Below are 6,000 nucleotides of genomic sequence, written 5' to 3' on the forward strand. Positions count from 1 at the left end.
TTACAAAAGATGGTGATAATCACATTAAAATACCTATATTTTCTTTCTATTTACAGTGACCTGTAATTTTCACTGGTTTCTAACATTTCTTTTCTGAGATAATACTTGCATCTCAGCTGCACACATGGCCTAAAAATTGTGTTACCATAGCTGGTTTTGGTTGAGCTAAAAGGTGTTTACATGCTTTAGATAGACCATTCAGTTGGAGCAGTGGAGGTATAACACAGTGGGAGTGAACGATGATAAAGTGGGATCTCAGAGGTAGGAGGAGGGACAAAGAAGGCACCCGGGGAGAAACTTCTGTGAATGGCCTGGCATCAGGGACAAGCGAAGGAAGCACATGCTGAGGTCATGGGGCTGAGAGATGCAGCCTCAGTGCTTATAGGTATGGCGTAGCCAGGCAACCCGATTCTTTCAGGATGAATGGCCTTCTGTGTCTATCCTATCATGCAATTAAATCTGTCTTATTAAATGAGGTTGTATACTGTATGACTCCATATTCACATGTAAATCTATTTTATGTTGTCTTATTCTGGATTTTTCCGGAAAATAACATAGAATGGAATTCTTTGCAGAATTCTTTGAATGCCTAGAAGAAAATATATCATAGCATATTTCTGTGGATCAAACATTTTCCATAAATTGAAGCGATAGTTTGATTTCTAAACCTTGTTATAAATTTGTTCAAAATTACTCATATCTTTGCATCCCCGGTACCTAGCACAGTAACTGGCAAGCATTTTATGTCCAATAATTGTATGTCAACAGAAAAGTTGACTTCGCATCCTTTAGACCCTCTTCTTTGGAACTGCTTAATAAAGTTTAAGGATCTATGTGCTGATTTCAGGACCTCAGAAATGTGTTTTCTCTACCTACAGTTCTTTTCCTTGTTAGCCCTCTTCTCTAAGTCCTATCATCCTTGCACGCTCAGCTCTTCCATAAAACCTTTGAGATTCCCTCAGCTGGAAGACATCCCCCTTTGCTCTAACTCCTTGAGGCAATTTGCTTTCTACCTTACTAAGCCACCCTGAGTCCTCCCCAGAGCATCCAGCATGCTTAGTTCCCTTTAGCAATCCTCCAACTCCTTGTTGTGTCCTCTGGCCCTAGTAAGTGGTCAATAAATGCAGTAATAGTTCTTGTCCCCTTCTAGGAGTGTTACTGAGTCAAGCGGCCACAGAACAGACTGGTACACCGTGACATAACTAGAATAACATTTGAAAGTTGAGGACCAGTGTTCCATGTTGCTTAAACAGGAAAGAGCCAGGTCATCCTGCTACTTGGGGTAAATTTGGTGTGTTTTTTCTTGTGTTGCCGATATTAGTCATTTGAAACATTTTTGTCTGAAAGAAAATGTGTTTAGGTACATTTCTACATTTGTTTGAAAGACAAATTCCTGAAATCTTGGCTGAAAGAAAGTGTGTTTAGATAAATGTCTCTGTTTCCTCAAAATTCCAATTAAATAAATTTTATTTTAAAAGAGCAAGTACCAGACTTTGAGGTAAACTAGATACTATATAGCCCAGAGTTTGGAAAGATTGCTAATTTTATTTGCCAATATCCTTAATATCTATGTGACTGTGTCCTAAAAGATAAAATCCTTGATTTCTAAGTCAGAAGACTTGTGTTTTCATTCCCAGTTCTTCCTCTCTCGGTACTTACTATTCATTGCATCCTCGGTGACCAGTCATTTAATTCTTCTGACCTTCAGTGTCTATGCCTATTAAACGGGTTTTCTAATCATTCAGAAAGATATTATAAAATAGTCTGGAGAGAGACAACAAATAATTTTATCTTCACAAGAGAAGATATGGAGATATAATGGAGGTTGCTGTTCTGGGTATTGAAAGACCTGAAATTTAAACTGGAGTTGGCCACAAACTACCTGTATGACCTTGGGCAACACACTAAACCCCTGGGCTTTAAGGTCCTCATCAATAAATGAGATGATTGGACTGGATGATTTCTATAGCTGCTGCAGCTTGAAAATGCTGTAGTTCTGAGCAGCGTGATATGCCAGGTGCCATCATTATAGATCTGTTTTTATAAACCCCCTAAACAAGAGTAATATCAGAGGATATGACTCTGATGTCTGCAACCTAGAGAGGTTTCTGGATTTCAAATGTGAATTATATTGAGTTATCTCTAACTTAACCCTGTAGGTTTTTAAGACTGAATAGAAATGACGACTTCTAGAAAAACATTAGGGAAATTCACTAGTGTTTTCATTAGAGATGGGGAAGGAGGAGCTAGGCTTGATTATTTGGCCAAAGCTAAAAGTGATAAATTAATCAGCCCTCATTAACAAAAATGTGATAAATAAATTACAATAGTATACATAGAACCAGGATATCCAAGATTAGAAATCTTGGGTTATCACAGAAATTCTTCAAAGGTGTCATGAAGCTTATTTGTAAACTATTAAAAACATCAGTGCCAGTTGGACTCCAGTGAGAAAGTGGGAAGGTGGGGGTGGGAGGGTCAAAGGCAATATACTGTGAATTTGAGAGTTTCCAGCATATTTCTGGAGCTATTGATTAAAAGCCGTTATTAAAACGTGAGTAGAGGAACAGCTGTTCTCTCTGTGTTCTTATTTTCCACTGCATCAGACCATGTGCATTGTTTGAAGGTCCTCTCTAGATGTTCAGGGAAGGGAAATATAGGTAGGTAGGACCAGATAGTCATGGATTGAAAGTCTGGCTTTATTGTGTAACCTTGGGCTAGGTTCTTAAGCTTTCAGATCACCAATTTCCCTTATCAATAAAGTAGGGATACTATAATCTGCCACATTAGGCTGGTGTGAGAATTAAATAAGTGCTTGCTATATGCATTTTGGATTTAATGGCCATTTAATAAATATTTGTGTACAGTCAATATCCCTTTCACAAAATCATATTTTCCATTTTTTTTCTCTTTCGGGGGATAACTAATCCTTTAATGGACATGTCTTTCTTTTTAACTGGAATGAAACATCCACTCATTGCAGGAAAAGCAACCCAAGAAACAACATACCCAAGATTATCTTGGGCCTTGACAAAAACCACAGCTGACTCTAGGTATGTGAGGAATGGAGGAGAGGGTGGATTTTCTCATCGGAGACCTCTACTTCTTGTTCAGATCTTATCCCAGTACTGCTGAATCTCCTTAGTCTGTTCCTTGCTGTTTTTCTTACCCTTTTTGTTCCATGTAGTTCTGTTTTTCCTTTTCTTACTGCTTTGGTGTGGCCCAAGGACCACCCCATTATGTCCCTTAAATCTATACCCCATATATTTGCTGGCATTTGTCTTTAAAACCCCATAATTTGCTGCCTAACTGCAAAAGGTCCCTCATTGGTTACTCTTCCATAGTCACTATGTCCCCTCCCATTTCTGTTGAAGTGCTGAGTGTCCCCCCGTTTGTCGCTGATATGGTTTGGCTCTGTGTCCCCACCCAAATCTTAAATTGTAATCCCCATGTGTCAAGGGAGGGAGGTGATTGGGTCTTGGGGGTGGTTTCCCCCATGCTGTTCTTGTGACAGTGAGTTCTCATGAGATTTGGTGGTTTTATAAGGCAATTTTCCCCGCTCTTGCTTGCTCTCTCTCTTGCTGCCTTGCGAAGAAGGTGCCTCTTTCCCCTTCCGCCGTAATTGTAAGTTTCCTGAGGCCTCCCCAGCCATGCAGAACTGTGAGCCAATTAAATTCCTTTGTTTATAAATTGTCCAGTCTTGGGTAGTATCTTTGTAGTAATGTGAAAATGGACTAATACAGTCACCTTGTCAATCTCTTCCCTACCACTTGCCTTATCTTCTTGGCTTAGCATGACTTTGCATTTCCTAGTGCACACTCTCTCCCTAAAAACACTCAAGGGGAGCTACCACACTTGCCCCTCACCTTTTTTTTTAACCTCCCATGGATACTTCCACAGTTCCTTGGCTTCTTAGCCTTTGATATGCAAATGTTACCTTGTCAGCCATTTTTTCTTACAGTTTTCTTATCCCTATCCATAGGCCATCTGGTACCTTGACCACATAGTTCCTGTACTTTTCTTCTCCACTGACTCCTACTAAGAGAGGCTATAAAAATGTATATAGGACTATATGCACAGGACTATAAAGGATGATGGACTCAAAGGTGGGAGGGACTGAGGACTTTCTTTATATCTGAGTCCTAGTCCAGCATCCTCAGACAGTAAGTACAGGTTGAATGAAAGATATATCACAAGAAACACAGGTGTCATCAGATAATTTTCCACCTCAGAAGTCACCTGGTACACACTTCTAGGCCACATCTTACTTACCTGTTTTGTTATAATGGATTCCATGTTATCTCCTTTGAGGATGAACTCTTAGGCAGGGCTGGTAAAGGTCTTCATTTTTATTGTTCTGACACCCTCAGTCTCCATCTTTGGTTGCCCCATCATGGCTTCCCTCAACAGGAGCATATAGAATGGTGGATGGGAAGCTCGGGAAGCTAAATCAATCTGACCCACCCAGGTCCATGCTACGCCAAAAAGAGCCATGAAATCCAGGCAGGGAAGCTTAAACCTGATTATTAGGCAGAAAACACAATTGATTTAAGATCTGCCAGCAGAAAAGGTAGTTCTTGGAGCAGTGATAGGACAAAAGCTGCACAAGAAAGATGACTTGGCAGTTGCAGGCGCAGGACGTGGGAGTCAGAGAGGCCAATCTTCAGGATCCTACAAGTGGTGAAAAGACCCCGGGTAATAGTCTAGGAAAGAGGGGAAAAAAAGAATGTCTACCAGGAAGAATTCAAAGTAAACATTTGACAGGATTTGGTTAATAAGACAAACAGAATAATGAGAAGAATCCTGCCAGGATAGCTCTAAGCACTTTACGTAATTTGCCTATTTAAACCCAATTATCTCCATTTTGCAGACAATGAAACTGAAGCAGAGGACCAAACTCCTTATTAGGTTTTGGGTTTGAGGTATTAAAAAAAAATGGTGCAGCTCACAAGAGATAAAAGAAAGATGGCAAAAGAAGATGACTTGATGAAGGTTTTGAATTTGAGATGACAAATAAAAATATCTAGTGGCACAGGGAATAGAGAGCTTTTCACCTTTGCCTAGCTCTGCCTTAAAATAACACTCAGACCTGCCATCCTAGAGAAACCCACTGCTGTTTCCACATGACATTCTACTTTTCTTCTTTCCTATCTGTGGGGCCAGCTTCATGCGTCCTTAAGTGTAGCACAGTTCCTAGACTTGTTATAATTTCTGCTTTGCCATCTTAATAATTTTTGAATTAGGTGTCCCACATTTTTATTTTGGACTGGACCATGCAGATTATGTAGCCAGTGCTACCTACCCGATGGAAGGTCTGGGGTGGACATTCCAGATGTGGGCATTCATTTTACACTTCCAGCCTCCTTCACCTTCAAGGGATGTTTGCTCCTTCAACTCTCATGAAATTGTTCTTTCCAACACCATCACTGATGCACTCAGATGCAGGTTTTCTTAGTTGTTAGGCTCTGCAATTCTAACACTGGTTTTCAATCTTTTCTCAAAATTATCTTCTGTCTTAGCTGTCATGACAGACGACTTCTGCCGTTTCTTGACTCAATGTTCTTTTGTCTTGCATTGCCAGCTTTTCCTCCTGGTCCTGCCTGACATCTGGAGGTTTCTTCTAAGACTTAACAATCAGCAGTTGAATTGTTCCTCTACAAACTCATTTACTCCCATTGAAGTTATCAAGCCTTCCCCTGTGCTGTGCACATAAAAATGGGTTTCCATCAGCCTCCAAGTATTCATTGCCTCAACCCTAACCACAAACCTGACCTGTTTCAAACTCCTTTTCCCTGCCTGCCTACACTGCTTCCTACTTGCTGACTTAATAAACTCTTTTCAAACTTATGGCCTCTTCTCACTGTTAGCCTTCACCTTTGGCTTTTCTACTCAACCGCCAGTGAGTGTCAGGCATTCTCTGATTCAGTTGTTTTAGGCCACCCTGGAAAATACTTTATCTAATGCAGTCCTGTTCTGACCAGGCACTAGAGGCCAATGCTC

This window comes from Pan paniscus, chromosome 6, assembly GCF_029289425.2.
Source record: "Pan paniscus chromosome 6, NHGRI_mPanPan1-v2.0_pri, whole genome shotgun sequence".
In the NCBI taxonomy this organism is placed as follows: domain Eukaryota; kingdom Metazoa; phylum Chordata; class Mammalia; order Primates; family Hominidae; genus Pan; species Pan paniscus.